This window comes from Drosophila novamexicana, unplaced genomic scaffold, assembly GCF_003285875.2.
Source record: "Drosophila novamexicana strain 15010-1031.04,08,12 unplaced genomic scaffold, DnovRS2.1 tig00000193-arrow-pilon, whole genome shotgun sequence".
Taxonomy (NCBI): domain Eukaryota; kingdom Metazoa; phylum Arthropoda; class Insecta; order Diptera; family Drosophilidae; genus Drosophila; species Drosophila novamexicana.
In genome coordinates this window covers 1008475-1024805 of record NW_020824787.1, presented here as the reverse complement: position 1 = coordinate 1024805, position 16331 = coordinate 1008475, and the positions used below count along the sequence as shown (strand labels likewise).

At 39.8% G+C, this 16331-nt stretch overlaps 1 protein-coding gene and 1 long non-coding RNA gene across 3 annotated transcripts in view; one reads left to right on the top strand and one right to left on the bottom strand.

Annotated features, from left to right (window-relative positions):
• Positions 1-16331, bottom strand: part of LOC115759277 (E3 ubiquitin-protein ligase TRIM9) — a 108056-nt gene that overhangs the window by 22031 nt on the left and 69694 nt on the right. The window contains exon 2 of one of the 2 annotated variants that reach the window (XM_030700179.1): positions 8316-8406. The exons of the other annotated variant lie outside the window; for it this stretch is intronic. The gene's annotated coding sequence lies outside the window, so the exon portion shown is untranslated. The remainder of the gene's footprint in view (positions 1-8315; positions 8407-16331) is intronic. 2 annotated transcript variants of the gene reach the window in all.
• Positions 14653-15606, top strand: LOC115759281. Its single transcript, XR_004017516.1, has 3 exons — positions 14653-14835; positions 14921-15393; positions 15476-15606. It is a non-coding gene; the product is annotated as an uncharacterized LOC115759281 (long non-coding RNA).

Genomic DNA, 16331 nt, shown 5'->3' with positions numbered 1-16331 from the left:
ACTTGACATTTTGCCAAATTAGTTGCGCCTCGAATTTTCAATGTTTGTTGAGTGTCTGGTCTGTGTGTGTGGCTGTGTGTGTGCATGTGGGTGTTTGTGTAGAGAGTATGTGTGCGTTAACTGCCACGGACTCAATTGTGTTGCGTGGGTAGCACAGTGAGTGCAACGCGGCAGGTAGTGTGGGTGATGTATCAATTTTCCCGTTTCGAAAGGACAATGTCAAGGACAGGATTAAGGTGAAGTGTAACGGATATACATATCAGAAAAGAGTAAAATATCAGAGAGTTGGCATGGGTTTAAATAGGTATGTAGAAAAAATATAATAAATATATAAAAGCTGGCAATAGAGGTAAATATGATTTGTTGTAGGACGGAGGGAGAGAGAGTAAGAAAGAGAGAGAGAGAAAGAGAGAGGGAGAGACAGAGGGGAAAACAAAGTCAGTTACTCTAAGTTAAATGATACTTAATACATTAGACTTTTGAAGAGAGTTAGAAGTAATTGACACTTATAAGAAACTTTTATTCAAAGGAATATTTTTTCATATTAATATAACTTTAAAAGTAAGTCGAAGCCAAACCGGTACTTGAAATGATTTTTTTGGGAATAAATCTACTAAAACTATTGAACTAAAAGGGTATTTTCTGCCTGGAAACCCGAAACACGGAATAAAACGGGACTTGACAATGATTTTATAACAATTACTAGTTAAAGTCTCTAAGGTCTTTTTCAGCTAAACACAAGCTTGTGAGTGCAGCTTTTGTTAAAGGGACATAAACTCGCTTTAAATTTCATTAGCACAGCTTGAAGCAAACGCAAACATAATTTAAATGTTTGATAAAGACAGAGATCTATTAGGAAGAGGTTAAAGAATACCAAAGAAACTAATTAGCAAGACATGGAATAATACTGACAATGCTTTAAAGTTTATTCTTAACTGACAAGAATGCCGTTCTGTTTGTGAACGCAGTGTCTTATCATATAGCCTTGCATACCGCAGCGCATGTATGTGACATATGTAAAACTAGTTTACTTAACTACTTAGCTCTCAGGAAATCACAAAGGAGCAACAAAAGAAATGCAACCTTAGTGGCTCTACTAAAGGTCTTTGACTCTGGAACCAGGACTGACTTGAGCCTTGTGCTGCATGCAAATGCAACGTGCAGCTGCCGCTTGCAACGAGAACAACAAAAACAACAACGCCAACAATAAACAAACAAAACAAGCCGCAGCTCTGAACATATGACAATGATAATGATGAGTTTGTGCTGAAGACGTGCCGACGCGTTGCGTTTGCCACAGCTGATTTTCCATTGTGCCACATCATAAATTAAAAAGTAGCGCAAATTAAAAGTAACTTTGGCCTCACCCCGCTGCGCTCCCGTGTGTCGCACAGCAACAAGCTCCCACAGCGCCCCAAGCAGTTCAGACAACGTTTCGTCTGCGGCTCGTTTAACTTGCACACGTGCACCCACCTCATGTGGGGTGCCGGGGTGGGGCGAAGAATACCTATGGGAAGAAGCTATGTGAAGGCATGCCAAAGTCGAGCCAAGATTTTGGGTCGATGCTGGGGCAGCAATGCAGCCAAGTAAACATTTTTAATTGCATTTAAATACGACATTTATTTGCATGTAAAATTAACGCGCATGCAAATTACTTTGTGCCGCGACAACGGCAGGCAGCATAAATATCGCCAGGGAGCACGAGTCGAGCGATGGGCAAGGGGGCCGGATCACAGACAGAGACCAGCTGCTGCATGGCTGCATGGGACTGCACATGGAGCTGTTGGTCTGATGCTCTGTGCCTGGAACACTGCCACGACTTAATGTTTTCATTGCGGTTGCGTGGGCAATGCCAAGCAATGTCAGCTGGCAACATGTGCCAAAAATGATGAAACATCAGATACCCTTTTCTTTAATAAGTGCATGGTGTGTATATTGCTCAAACCAAACTGAGATAAAGTTCTAAACACATCAAAGCTGTTCAACATTCCTACTTTGCGCTTTGCATAACCCATCCACGATTGATTGGCAAGGGTATACAGAAGAAAAAAAAAGAAAAACCAACAATTTGCGCGGTACTGTGGTTTTTGCTCTGCTGTTTTTAGCGCCCGCAGGAAATGTTGGCAAGTTTGTTTGCTTCGCTATTTTGGATATTTTTTTTGTTCATAAATATAAATCTTTCGATTTTTTAAAGTCTGTTGCGACGACGTGACATTGAATTCGTTTTGGGCAGCCAGCGTGGGAAAGCTGAGACAACTAATTGAGCGGCGTCTTGGCCAAGTACGAGTGGCAGATGAAGATGAGACAAGCTGCCAAAGCAGGTCAAAAGTGTTGGATGACAAATGTGCATTGCTGTAAATGGTAACAAGGCCTCGGGGCTCTCTCTATCTCTTTCGCTTACATAAGCGACTGTCAGGCAAATGCAATTTAATAGCCATGAATTAGCAGCCAAGCGTTGCAATGAACACAAGAAAGCAACCGCCCGCAAGCCTTGACTCGACTCATTTGGCCGTTTGACTGACTTTGTGGCAGAATTGGGCCAAGAAAGTGTATTCTGTCCATGTGGCATGCGCGTGTGTGTGTGCGCAATTAATTGAAATTTGCAATGTGTCAAAATGGCATCAGACAGTTGCCTGGCAATTATATAATAATTATTACTTGATATGGCAATGACTGACAGCTGTCTGACAGCAGACGCCGAGTTGCCTGCAGCCAAATGTTGCACTCGCTCATTATTGTATCTGTTGCTGATGTTGCTGCTGCTGGATTTTAATTAAAACTTTTGCACGCATCGTAAGGCAGCAACAAGAATCAGCTGTCAAACAGAAAACCAGCAAGAAATTTGGCTTAAAACAAGGAAGCAACCGCATCTGATGAAACTGTCAAGATGTTTATAGCCAAACGCGACCCCCTATGGCTGGTGTTAGGCTTCCAGCTGAACATGTTTATGTTTATATAGGCGCCTTCATCTGACATTTGTTCGGCCTGTCGCAATTTTCCATGCCTCGTTCCGTTGCATGTTGCACTTTTGCTGGCCCGCTGCGCAAAAGGTGAACTCGTCGTTCGACAGCGCCGCGCCGCAGCCAGGTGACCCGCTCGAACCTTATTTGACTGCATTGGGATCTGTAGAGCGCGCGTGTTGCAGTCAATGCGCAGATTTATGGCCGGCAATTTTGGGAATGGCTCTAATCGAATGCAGTTTTGGGTATGAATAGAGTTTTACAGCGACCATTCGACAGGAAGCCCTTTATGCTAAATCTAGAGTATATAAGCTGGGAATACATATTAAATCTGATTGATTTGGCTTTTAAACTTGCCTATAATGTATATTAGTTTAGATGTTTCAAGAACATATTTGTGGTTTGTTTTTATCTACATATTTCTATCAAACTATTTATATAGTAAGCAAAGTCCAGGTCAAGTTTTTTAGATATTACTTTCATTCAATTCTCACACATACAAAATGTAATATTAGTTATGTTTATGCTGTTAACTAAGAATCATTCAGGACAAACAGTTCTAGAGAGATTGAAACATTAGTTTGAAGCTTAATACATTTATAATTCTCATTAATATTGAGAAATAAATAAGGAATAAATTTAGATTTCTTTTTAAATTTACTGCTCGTTGTAAAATATTTTTAATTTAACTTGTTTTTATATTTTTTGTTTTGTATATTTTCCATATTTCAAACCATATAATTATAATACTCGACCTACAGACCAAAACTTCCGCTCAGCTCGACAACTTTGACAACTTAACTAATTGATCTGACATACCTCAAAACCTTGTATCGCACACAGCAATTTTTCACAATTACCTAAAACATAAAAAACAAAGCAAAAAGGCAAAATAATAATTCAAATGGAAATGGAAAGAATTGTCGTTATGTCTGCGCATAACAAAAATATTTTCATTCTGTTTCTCTTGGGCGGCGGCACATAAATTCAACTAATTGAAAATTTTCACTAGCATAAAATTATATGCCCGGGCAGCATGTCAGGCCTCATTAAGTATTTCATAACAAGGAGCCAGTAAAATTATATAGACCTAGACCGAAAGTTAGAATATTGTCTAGGTACGTACTGAGGTAAAATATATGAAGTATTATTTTTGAAACAACCCTCGGTTGGTAAGAGTGCGGCGTAATCGAAGTGTTAATGAGACACGCAGAGCGAGCGCATTCACTGGAGAATTATGAGGAAACTAAAATCTTGAACTATGCCACAAACAAGGGAAACGTGCAACACACACACACACAGGAGGCGGGGGTAGAGCGACAAGCGTTGAAAAATGTGCGTCAGACGTTTTGTCAGCAGCAACCCTCAGACAGAACAACTCCAGGAGGGAGCGCTACACATCTGGGAATCGTCGACGTGTGCATTACAAAACGGGATAATGTGCAGCAGCCGCCGTCGCTGACGAGGCTACCGTCGCTGCCGACGCTGGCAGCGACGCGTGCGAGCTGCAGTAGCTGCTTATCCTGATCCTGGCCGCGACAGATGTTTACCAAATTGATTAGAATGGAGCGCGTCGAGCGGGAAGCTGAGCAATTCCATTGAATCGAACGAGGCATTGAGTGCCCATTCAGCGAAAACTGGAGTGGGCTATACCAATGACCAGGGGGGATTTGGGGTGGCAGCCGGGAAGTGCACTTTTGCCAGTCTTAGTGTGCAGTTAACGATATATGAAAAGATTAAGGCGATTAGCAAAGTTGGAAAGTAATTTATAGTTATTAAGCATAATTTTTACGTTCAGCCCCAGATTGGGTGGCAACGCAATTGCGGCTATTGCTGCCATAAAAATAAGCAAAATGGGCAACACTCAACAAGAACTTGGCGACGTTCAGGTGGCAGCGCCTGCGACAGGCCAAATAACATGACAAATGTGTCTAGCCAGAGAAACGCGCCAGAGAACGCGCACTCGCACATAAGCAGCTACTGAACATATGGCAGCGCCTTCAGATAACGGCATAAACTTGCACCCTGTGGAAATGGAGATTTGAGCGGAATGTTTTCCACAAGTTTTTATACGAAAACAAAATGCATATGAGACAATGCCCCTTCCATAAGCCTTCTTATGAGTTTGAGGAGTTCTTTCCTTGGCTTTCATTTCCTGTCGGGTTTTCTCTGTGTGATAAAACGCACGTGTGCTTAAGTACATTTCCCCCTCACTTTTCCACTCTAGCTCTGATATGATATTCCACTCTGTGCGTTGAATTTTCCATTCAGTCTGTTGTCGTTGTTGTTGTTGTTGTTATTAAAAACGAATTATGAATTATGTGTTTTTCATTATTTTTAAATTTTTGTCTATTGTCGAGGCTTGGAGTGTGGCAAAGAGATTATTTTCATTATACGTGTTTGTTCCGAACACTCGAAGTTGCTCGAAAATCCAAAACACAAAGATAAGCACAATTGTTGGGGATTATGTGGGAACAAAGCCGTTTAAAAGGTAGCAATGCTTTTTTACATTAAAGGAATGAGAAGTAATAAGGAAAGGGACTCAAAGAGTTGCCAATCTGTGATAAGGGTAAACTATAAAAGGATGAACAGGGCCAGTTTACAAGAAGACCAAGCATTCCATTCCTTCACCTTTCGGACAAAATTATAAATTATGATGCTTAAAGGACTGCGTAGATTTACGTTGATTTTTAAGGTAATGGACAGAAAATATCAAATTAAAAAGATGAGCAAATAAGAGGCTATAGAATAAATATATAAATATGCTTTTGTATTATTATTGCCATTTATAATTCGGCAAAAAGTCAACAATTTTCATTTTGTGGCAATGTGTTATAAGCAGCATTGCAATTAAATGCGACTATTTGCCCAGAGGCAGCTGAAGTGACTGCCCAGCCACTTAAAACAGACATTCAATGGTACAAATATAACTATATATATGCTCAAACAAAAACTTCTAAATGTATTTTAGCATAGCGCAAAATTATTGTAATTTTCTATGGCAGTGAGAGGCATTGAAATGGAAAATCTGATTAAATATTTAAATCGGACAGAGAAGCCTGTGGCTTGCCAAAAGTACGAGTGGCTCCTCTCACATGTGCGTGTGTGTGTACAGGACGAAAAGATCTCTATAACTGTGGAAAATTTATTGCAAGTATATTTTATTTAAATGCTTTCCATACTGACAATGGCAGTCGCCGGTCTGCAAGGGGTGCGGGCAATGCATGAAATGTCCAGTGACAAATGCAAAAGCTGCCAAAAAATAACACAACACAAAAATTGCATTGGCATGTGCGAGAGTGTGTGTACAAGTGTGTGTGAGCTTGTGTTCTCAACTACAAGAAAATAAAAGTGTCATTTTATAATTGCAAACTTAATCATTTGCAGTCTGCATTTCGACCATAAAACTAAATAAAGCCAATGCCATGCGCCCCAAACTCTTAATTGTTTTTCAAATAAAAACGTTACAAATATGCACACCAATTTATTAAAAGCATTAAAAAAGCAGCTACATAAAAATATGGTAAGAGTTCAAAAATTCAAGTAATTTATATATTTATAAACTGTTCATACATATGGAAAGCCGGACATGTCTAGATCGATTTGGACAGTGAAGCTGATTAAGAATATATACACTTTATAGGGTCGGAGATTATTGCCTATTGCCTTTTATTTACATTTTTACAAATACATTATACCCTTTCTTCCAATTTTTAATGGGTTCAGTAAGTTGTCTGTTTTTTCTAGAGCCGGCACCCAGACTCTTAATATTCATATAAGAATATGTTTGGTATCATTCCTTAAGTTTTATCCAAGCTTTTGCAGACATTTTAACTATAAATTGAGGTGTTATTGTGTTTATCGACTCTTTATCACAAATTGATCCCCAACAAACTCACTTTTCCCAAGACAAACTGCTAAACTCGTTTCGCTTTGGCACAACAAAAGCCATTAAAATGATTTAAAAGATGATAAACTTAACACTCACCGAGAACAATATGCTGACCTCAAAAACTACGCACAACAATAGAAAACACACTAAAGCACACACACACACACACCTATACACACACAGAGAGATGGGAAACCAAATACAATTAGGAATGCATTGTTCGCCGTTGTCCCTTCGCACTCATTACGCGAGCAAGAAAAGGAGCGCACAAAAAAAAAACGGAAAAAACGATTTTGCCGGCACGTCGAAGACGAAAAACCCTTCCAGACAAGCGGCTTATACGAATGTTTTATATGCAAACTATTGTTTCTTTAGAAATCACAACCCAATAAACATTAATTTTGCAACCGACTTTACATATATATGATATATATACCCCAGCGTAACACATTTTACGACAAAACTAAAATACCCTCTGCAAGGGAATACAAAACACCAACTGACAATCGAGTGCTTTTCAACACTTTTATTTCGCAGTTACCTCAGAGGGGTTGCCAGTGCTGGGGCGGGGTGTGGACTGCGGTTAGTGCAATTAGGCGGCGTTGACAATGACACAAAAGCGCGACCAAATTGTAGGGTAGCGCATTCAGGAGCCTGCCAAACGGCGCACAGGAAGTGGGGCAGCGTTTAACAAGAGTCCTTTGTCAGGCTCTATGCTCACAGTCTCTATGGTTTAGTTCTGTGTCGCCAAATAACTATTGGAAACGCATAGAGAACTCGCTGCAAATGTTTACAAATTTTACAAATTTGCATATTTGGCCAGGCATTGCGGCAAAGCGGAGTCAAAGGCAAAAAAACCTGTCAATAAAAGCAGCAACAAACGTGCCGGCTACAACTTTGATTTATGAACATGTGCCGCAAATTTCGTTTGCCTCTTTTTTTGAACCACATGAATTTTTACTTGGGTCAAAAAAACAAAAGAGAAGAAAATTCGCTTCAGTTGACAGTTTTTGGAATGGCCCTGAAAAAAAGTGGCGAGTGAAAAGGGTTAAAACAAGCGACGGACCAGAATTTTGATTACTTTCAACTTTGACCAATACACAGTGTGTGTGTGTGCGTGCGTGTGTGTGCCTGTGTTGGCCATTTCAAATAGTTGCAACGTTTAGTTGATTAATAGTCAAAAGCCCAAACGAGCTGGCAAAATCAAGCGCCGGTCATGAACCGGAGTCCGGGAGCTTTTAGTTTAAGCCAACTGCGGGGGCTTTTAGCAATTTAACGCACAGCTTAACAGCTTGGTAGACCCAATCGGGGCTAGGGGGGATTGCCAGAGGAGGGCTACGGTTTTGTCATATGGCTCGTCTGTTTGTTTACTAGTGTGTGTATGTGTGTGTGTGTGTATATATAAATATTGGCATTGCAGGTGATTCGGTTCGTGTGGACAGGTCAAAGTGTCTGGCACTTACGTTACGCAACGACTGCGGGTCCAGACGGGCGACAACCGTGAGCTGCCTGCCAAAAAGGTTAAAGAGACCTTTTCAAATTTGAATAACATACCTGGAAAGAAACAAAAAAGAAATGTAGAATATAAATGCTGTGTTTAAAGTTTGGTTGAATAGAGATAATTAAGGCAAGGGGATATAAGATTAGCAGCAAACTTGATGAAAGAAAAACACTCTGAATTAAAGAGATATTATGATATCAGTTCTGAAAGACAGCTTGAAGTTAGTTAAAACTAAACAGGAATCTAAAGTTAACTAAGTAAAATATTAATTATAAGAGAACTTTGAACGTTCCATTTTATAATTTAAATGCTAGAGAAGAAATAATATCCTTTTATATTTTTTTTTTTCTATGATTTCTACTATGAAATCTTCTTGCTTTTATTGGTAATTATCAAAATTATGAGATAACTTTCATTATTAGGCATAAAAATTTAAATCAATTTTAAAAAATCCTTAGCTCTTTGAATAATAATGTTCAATGTTTCTCTTACTTATTTGGGTTTTGGTTGGTTTTGGTGGTTAAAGATAAATATTTTATTCGCAATCTTTGGGAGCTTTTGTACGTGTTGTACCGCCATTTACTTAATTGTAAATATGTTAAAGTTGTCTCGTTTCATCAGGATAGTTTATATAAAGATCTCATACTACTTCCCTATAGACACGCTTCCCACAGCTTCCACGAATCTAATCAAAATGCCTGCAATTTTCTGCACAGCTCTTCGAGACACTCTCAGCTTTTCATTAGAGTGTAAATTTTTGGGGCGGGGGCTCTTCCAATTACATCATTTGCCAAGCCAAGCAGAGGGCCATCATTTCAATTAAGTTCGCCTTCGACTGTGCGACAGGCATCTGCATATCTGAGAGTTTTTAGAATATTATTAAAAGCGCCGCCCACCCACATGGCAGGCAGCTGCTGGCGACTAGCAGCCGATGACAGCAGCCAAAAAGTTCATTAAACCGAGAGAAGCTACTGGGTGCCAGTATTCCCATACCCAATCCCAGTCTCATTCCCATTCTCTTTATTCCAGTGGGCCCGCATCGGTTACTGCAGCCACTCCCAGGGCGCAAATCCCGGCGCAGTTACCATGTTAATCGCTAAACTATGCCAGAAATCACGTAACCCTCCATTAATCAACGAGATTCATAAAAAAAAAGAAATAGTCATTGTAGTCTCTGGTGTTGGGTCGTTTTATTAACTGGCATTTCCGCACTTGGCTGCATTGCAGCTCCCCACAATGCCCCGTTCACGCCTTGTAGAATGGTAAATGCAACATTAGTCAAGTCGTTTGAGGCGTCTCTGATAAGCGGCGGCCGCGCTGCATTTTGTCTTGAGGCCATTTCGTTTAATTATTTTGACAGACACTTGAAGATAGCAGCGGGAAAACTCGAATGATTTTTCATATTTTGCGCGCAGGCTAAGCAGATTTAAAGTGGATGTGTGACAAGGCGTGGCGCGTGTCTGACGCCACAGATGTGGCAGCAACCACAGCAGCAGCAATAGCAGCCGCAGCAGCCACAAAGTGACATTATAAGCACACGGAACCACCAAATGCTGACGAGTGATCTGTGGGGGGGCTGTGCGAAGATGGAGGACTGACTGGCGGCGTCTGCAATTGAAAATTGAAGTGCTAGTCAAGCAGCGCCAAAGCCAATTTGGTCCCGCATGTTGTCTGGCTGCCAAAGAAGCCCCCCCCCCCTCCGCCTTACCCCTCAACCACTCCGACGGGCAGACCGCGCAACGCGTAATCAAGAGAAATTAGTTTTGGACGTGCTCGATTGGCTGCCTTCGGCGCATCTTCGTCTTTGGGTCTAAGCTCATCGTGTTGGCTAATTTTTGAAAAATTGTTCAACAAAGTGGCAGCCACGTTTAAAGTTCTGCCATTTGAAGAGCTTGGCCAAGTGCTGCTGGCAGCTTTTCTTAGATTTTCTCTGCGTTTTGGGCAGACCGGAGTCTGCGCTGCGCCTGGTCTCTGCCTGGTCAATTGTTGTGCCGTTTGATTAATGCCTCCCAAATTTTTGGCTCTTGATTTTCCGAGTGCATTTTGACATTTGATGAATTGCATTGCCACAGCCGCCTTTTCACTTCCGCTTCCTTCTCTCTTTCTCTCTCTCTCTCTGTCTCTCTGGCGTCATTTCCATCTGTTTCACATTGCTTTTCACATTTTCCTCTGCGCCATTATAATGAGGTTTCAATAACTTCATTTGTCTCTGTCGCTGCCACATTTGGCTTGTGCCCCACAAAATGTTTGACGTGCTTTTCGCAAGCCATGGCACGGACCAAAACTTTTCTAGTTCTGCGTAGAGTGAAACAAATGGCAACAGCTGGTAAATGCAAGCAAAAAAATTGCATTGATATCAATTGAATGGGACGCAAGTATTTGATGAAATATTTCTCTATTCAATTTCTCTGCATTTTCATAATTATAAAGATATAATATTTGCTGCACATGGTTCTATATCAAAAAGTTTTCAATTTGAAATTATTGTAGCTAATAACAAATAAATTAAACTAAACTAAAATTTGGAAAATCTCTTAGCACTTCTTGAAACCTTTTTTTTTTCTGCCTCACTTCTTTCATTGCAATTTCCTCCAAATTGGTTAAATCCATTTCTACATTTCTAATAATGAATTATTTTTTTTTGGTATATTACTAGATTATTATAAAGTTTTATTTATACATTAAACAAGCGTATCCATGTTTTGTGAAGCTTGTAAAATATTGATTGTTAAAGATATATCCACAAAAATAATATTTTTCAACTGTCTAAGCTTATCGCTTGCATCTATATTGAAATTAATTCGAATATTTAAATAGGTAACTAAAATTTTAAAATTTTTTCCACAGCAATTCAACAATTTATACGTAAATTCAAATACATTAAGTAAAATTTCACATTTCTCAGCGCTTCAATTGGCATCGACTGTCGGATTGTGTACAGTGTTACATGACAACAACGGACAAAACAAATTGTTATGCTTGTTATGCATCCACATCCTTCAAAATACACAAATACAGCGCACACACACGCACAACTTGGTCCTTGTGCTGTGGTGTTGCGTCGAGCACTTGACATTATAAATGGCAACACATTTTGTCTACAACGGAAACGGATATTAGTTGCAGCCAGCAGCAACAACAACAACAACAACAACTAAACGCGACATTTCGATATATATGCAACGGGCAGCATGAAGTTGTTGCTGTTGTTGTTATTGCTACTGGCAGGACAACAAACGTTTGTCATTCGACGGCAATGCCAACGCCAACGCCATATTGCAATTTGGCAACGCCACGTCCGACAGAGGGCGCCACATGGCGTCGCACTTTAATGGAGCATTGATAAACGAGGCCCCCAAAACGAATTTTCCAATAATAAAAGACGGCGAAAAAAATGAAAAAGAAAGCAAACAAACTATAAGACGGCAAGGCAGACTGATAAATGAAGCTCAGCCTTGTTGCAATAGCTGCATATATAGTGTGTAAATCGGCTGGAACTGCCGACAAGTGCCCGGCAGTGTACTTAATTTATATGGCTGGCAAATGACCAGCAGAGGGCGCCACTCACACACAAATTTGGACAACTGCCCAAAATGGCAACAACATTAAGGAAATTATTTTATAGGGCGTAATGTTTTTATGGCCCGCTCCAAAATGGACAACAATGAGACACAAAATGGCCACCTTCCTCCCCCTACCCTCCTCACCACACCACACCGCAAACGCCCAACATTAAAGCGAGCCAAGCGCAAAATATTTACGCACATTTTTGTGAATAATTAAATAAAAATGGTTGTTACAATAAAAACATTAGCATAAAATTCATCCGCAAGTGCCAATAAAAAAAGAGGCTAAATATGCAAATGATGATCATTTTGTCCCCTCTCTCTCCCGCTCTATATATCCCTCTATCTTTCTGCCTTTCGCCCTAGTCCTAATTGACATTTTGACTGCTAGCAACAACATTGGGCCCAAAATTAATTGATTGCCACGGGCTGCTGCACGCAGCATTCTCTAATTTGTGTTTAGTAGCATGTGGCATGTTTGTCAATTACTTGCCACAAATGTTGTCCCTTCACCCGACTGTGCTGCCTTTTGCTCGAGCATTTGGCCAAAATGTTTGCCTATAATTTTCGTTGCGGCTCACAGTGCGTATGTGTATTATTTCCGGGCTACTCTGTAACTGCTACGTGCTTCAACTTGGCCAATTTTTGGTGCTGCTCTTCCAGCTAGCTTTACGTGTGCGACATTTTCGAATAGCCATTGTAATTATATTGATTACAACTGAGAGAACTCTCTAGCTAAAAGAGAAATTAATTTTTATTTCTTTTTTTTTTTTGCAGAGCAACGACTTAGCGACTGAATGCAATAGCGTCCAGTATTGTGTGCCTGGCATTTTAAGTGACCCAATTGGGGGTGGATGGAGCAAAATTGCCTTTATCCGAGCAGGGGAATAAGAATTAACTGTGCGATAGATTGGGTGCATATTAAGGAATCATCTAAAGAGAATGCTGAGGCTGTGAAATACCGTGTATTAAATGCCATGAAATTCGCTGGACCAAACACTTTTTCGTAGCTAGAACGCTTTTTGCCTTAAATAAATTGAATTGGTGAATGCATTCGTTTACCTCTATTCACAATTTCGCAATGCTCTTAAAGAACTGCTAAGGCATTTGCTTAAGAGCAAAAGATTCGTTGCAGTTGTACAAGTGCAATGATTAAATCGTCAAGCGACAGTAGGTTAACAGAATAAGTTAATATGATCGACTGCTTAATAAATACTATTCGTTCTTTTTCTACCTAATTGTATTTATTTAATGGCGCACAGTAGCCTAATGGGGACAGACGAGTGGCCAACTGGCCCGTATTATAAACATTATTTTCAATTTCATTGACCCTAATTGAAGTTAGAAAAGAATTAATAGTTAAGAGTTTTAATAATTAAGTTAACCTCACATTCAAACTTGCCCAACTTGTAAACAAAGTGTTTCTTCTCGTTTCAATTAAGTTTTCTTTTAATTAAGACGACCAACTGATGAAGGGATTCTATTCAATATACACTAATATACTCTCGTATGAGAGTATAAACTTGCTTAATATTTCCAAAGCAAAAATTCCCTGACAATAGCATTAAGCAATTTAAATAGATTATCTAATAGAATCGATAAGAAACCGAAAACTTTCAATTGAATTCCCTTCAAATATCTGAGGATTGCAGTTGCTACTTTCTTTTCATTTCACTCTCACCTGTCATGTCCTAGGACCTGCCAGACAACATCCAACCCATTCCCAAACAATCACCCATAAATTCGTAACAAAATCACATTTATCCAGTTGCCAAAGACGTCAAGACGACAAAGGCATTCGGCGTTGCTCGTCAATAGGCAGCATTTGTGTGCTGGCTAATAAATTTTCCACAACATTATTTACAAACTTAAGCGACGTGATGCGATTTTTTAATATCAATATTTGATAAGGGGCGACCGCCTGCTAACAGAAGCCCGCCCCTCACACCATATCAGAGTACGAAAAGTAGCAAAAGTATCAAATAAGCAGAAAATAAATGTCGAACAATTTTCAGTTAAGAACTCAAGATCGCAAAGCCAATTTCGTCCTGCTGTGTATGTGTGTATGTGTGTCTGTGTATGTCTGTGTGTATTTGTTTAAGGCCTGTTAGTAGGCCTTCGCAGGGGGCGTGGCATGGCGCTGCGACAACGACGCTGCCGGCATTACAAATGAAGAATGACTTGGCTCGACTCGACTCCACTCGGGCTGACTTTGACTTTGACGTTGCCGCCGAATCAAAGTCGAGGGCGCCTAAATGTATCCACAACAACAACAACAAAAACAACAACTTCAGCAACAACAACAAGGAGGAGGATTCAACGCACATGTGGCGCTTGTTTTTCCCGTGCCGCAGTTTTCCATCCGCAGCCGCCGCCGTCTGTTTGTTGTCAAAAGTGTCGCGGGTTCGTTTTGTATATTGCGTTTGCTTTGCACGTTTTCATTTCCATTTCCATTGATTCATTCATTCAGTTTCTATTTTCTCCGTGCGGCATTCAGTTCCGCTTTGGCTTTTGGGCCATTGCTCGATTTTTATTTCATTTCCAGACATCCAGCGACGGTCGTCGTAGACGTCGTCGTCGGCATCTGAACTTTGGGTCATTTATCAAATTTTCAAAGTCACATTTGGCGTTGTCACGCTTGTGAATTGTTCCTGTTTCGGATCTAGCCCCAAATAAATGGGCAGCAAAATCGAAAAGGCTTTGGATTTCAATAAAATAAAAAAACAAAACGAGAAGCAAAAAATTGAGACGTAATGCATAGAAAAAAAATTGTTAAGTGGGCGCCGGGTGGGAACATAATGAGTCGTAATTTCTGGCAAAAGGATAGGAAAATAAGGAAGCCAATGGAAGGAAGCCCTAAAAGGAAAGCCTAAGAGTGTGCAAAAGGATAAATAATGGATAAGAAACCAATTTCTGGTGCGTCTTTGGGTTTCTTAAAAGCTGTTTAAATCGTCGAAGTTTAAGCTGCAATAGTGGTAAATGGAACATTTGAAAATTTCAGAGCGTTAATTAAAATAATATGACATGGAACAGCAACGAGTTAAATACGGTATCGTAATAAAAATATTGAATAGCAGGACATGAAATACAGTGGAACAGTGGAAGTCGGCTCTTAAATTGTGGCCCATAAACATTGAGTGGGACGGTTGAATTCTGAAAGAGTGGAAATGGGTAATGATAATTGAGAACATGAAATTTTAAGGAATGAAAAACTGTTGCAGCCGAGGTGTCGAATGCAATTAGTGGAAGATTTTTATTATGGAAATGTATCATGGTCTAGAGAACTAAAAAAGCAGACAGAATGGACTATGGAACAGTGAAAAAAGCAACAAGGAAATGAAGCAATCAAAATAAGCTATTTCTACTTTATGATATTTTCAATCTCAGCCCGGAACTCAACTATATATTATAATTTTAAAGTATGTATACGTAGCCATAACCACATCTAGACTCAACTGTAATTCGCCAGTAAATGTAAGTATGTTTACATATCGTTCCCAATTGCTTTGTCTTCTAACTGCACATGCTTTTGCATAAATTTTAATAACCCAAAAAGCTTCCTTGATGGCGCTACAATGAATAATGGAGCCCGGCAACGGGCAACTTTATCACCTGTGCATAACATTTACATAAAATACCCAGCAACAAGAAATGAGCAGAAGAATATATATAAAATTAAGCTACACTGTACAAAAGCGGCGGCAACATTAAATAATAAAAAAACAAAGTATCGCAATAATTTTTAATTTATTGCAGAATTTTCATAAAAATGACAACAACAAGCAGAGGAGCAAAAGGAGCCTTCTACAAATTATGTTCGCGTGTCGCCTGGCATGGCATTTTTATGAGCTGCTCTTCCTCGCTGTCACGCATAAATGACACGCGTTAATTACCTGGAAGGCAGCAGGATGGTGGGCTGGATGGTGAGTTGCAGGGGCAACTGGCGACAGGAGACAAAGCGTAGCGACGGGATGTCCGCGCTGATGAGCGCGTATGGACATAATATTGTAATTAGTTGACAAGTCACGTAATTGTTTTGCGCTAATTTTTATACCGGTTTTTTTGTACTTGTTTTTAATTTAATTTTGTAGGCTGAGTTATGATTTTTATGAGTTATATTAGCAACGGGTGGCAAGACAGGTGGCTATGCCAAAGGTTTTTGTGGCGCTAGATGGCAGAAGCTGTGGCAGAAATGTATATAAAAAAGGGTTCACAATAAAGATACCACAAATCAAACTATCTTTTAGTCTTTTTTCTAGTAGCAACTAGTTCAAGCGTAACACTTTTTATCTCTATGCAACAACAATTCTGATTCTGTTCATTGGCTAACATTTCTGTTAAGCTGCTCTCATGTTAATAACATTAACAGAATCGCTCAGTCATGTTAACAGCAACACAATTTTGATTAGAAA